At 46.6% G+C, this 1,669-nt stretch overlaps 1 non-coding gene across 1 annotated transcript; it reads left to right on the forward strand.

The window, feature by feature from the left end:
• The first annotated feature begins 857 nt into the window (after positions 1-857).
• Positions 858-939, forward strand: TRNAS-AGA. The gene has a single exon. It is a non-coding gene; the product is annotated as a tRNA-Ser (tRNA).
• The last annotated feature ends 730 nt before the right edge of the window (positions 940-1,669 follow it).

Below are 1,669 nucleotides of genomic sequence, written 5' to 3' on the forward strand. Positions count from 1 at the left end.
GGATTTGATAGCTGCTTTCAACTACCTGAAAGGGGGTTCCAAAGAGGATGGATCTAGACTGTTCTCAGTGGTAGAAGATGACAGAACAAGGAGTAATGGTCTCAAGTTGCAGAGGGGGAGGTTTAGGTTGGATATTAGGAAAAACTTTTTCACTAGTAGGGTGGTGAAGCACTGGAATGGGTTACCTAGGGAGGTAGTGGAATCTCCTTCCTTAGAGGTTTTTAAGGTCAGGCTTGACAAAGCCCTGGCTGGGATGATTTAGTTGGGTTTGGTCCTGCTTTGAGCAGGGGGTTGGACTAGATGACCTCCTGAGGTCCCTTCCAACCCTGAGATTCTATGATTCTATGATTCTCTTGTCTGAGCCAGGGCATTCGATTCCATTGACACCTTCTCTCCTGCAATGGCAATGGTCATGCAGACGGGACGAGGCCACCTTCACCTCTGACAGTGAGATATTGGCTCAGCTCTTTCTTTATGCTGCTGTTGTTAGTCCATGAAACATCTGGGATGGATGCAAGGCTGAGTTCATGCACCAACCCCCTGAAACATTTCAGCGCCCCACAGAAATCCTGACTCCGGCTATTGGCATGATCTGGTGGAGATTCGAATAGGAACGGGACGGTCTGAATTGTCAGTGTGGGGAATGAACAACAATCTATAGCAATGTCATTAACCACAAATACACTCTAATCATGCTCCAGCCGGAAGAGAAATGGGCAGGAACTCTTGTTGTTCAGCCATGGACACACTTACACTAATGCACAGCCAGGAGTGTGCTGGGGGAGCTGGTCTGAGCAATGTGAAGTGACAATTCAGTGAGAACAGAATCATTGTGTAGTGAAGCACCTATACATCAAGTAGTTGTGGCCGAGTGGTTAAGGCAATGGACTAGAAATCCATTGGGGTCTCCCCAGGCAAGTTTGAATCCTGCCAACTACGGAAGCATCAGTGTATTGTCACTGCTCTTGTTGTAGTGCCTGAGCATCCACAGAGCCAGACCTGGTCTCTCTGAGGCTGCCTACACTTAAAATGCTGCTGTGACACTGCTACAGCACTGTGGAGTAGACAGTTGCTACAGTGATTGGAGGGGTTTTCCATCCCTGTAATAGCTACATTGACAGAACAATCTTTCCTTTCATTTAGCACTATCTAACCATGGCTTAGGGCAGCTTAATTATACTGATTCCAGGGTTTTTCACACCCTGAAAGACGTACTTCTTAGAGAGGGGTTATCCCATCACCCTCCCAGTCCCTGGTCCTTCTCGCATGACCTGAGAGCAGCAATACCCACAGTTCAAGAGGTGCAAACAATTCAGTGTTTATTGGGGTGAACTTCCAGCAAGCAATGATTCCAATTTCCTTCCTCCGTATTGCCCTTCCCAGCTCTCACACCACAGAGGCTTATCTGTGTCCCTGTTCCCATTCCCTCCTCCTATTCCCCCCCCTTAGCAAAACATAACTCCAATTCCCCTACCCGCATTCCCATTCCCCCCCTTACTTCCTGATTGACTGCAGACTATTTAGTAAAACTGGAGTTCTGCTTAGCTATACCTTAACCAATCATTTTACTGAAATGTAACTAACCAATCCCAACATACTGTAACATGATTATCTAACCAGTTATACCGCACCACCTGAATTGCTTTACAGCCAACAAATTAATTATACA

This window comes from Mauremys mutica, unplaced genomic scaffold (assembly GCF_020497125.1).
Source record: "Mauremys mutica isolate MM-2020 ecotype Southern unplaced genomic scaffold, ASM2049712v1 000674F_np12_subseq_93759:132282_obj, whole genome shotgun sequence".
In the NCBI taxonomy this organism is placed as follows: Eukaryota; Metazoa; Chordata; order Testudines; family Geoemydidae; genus Mauremys; species Mauremys mutica.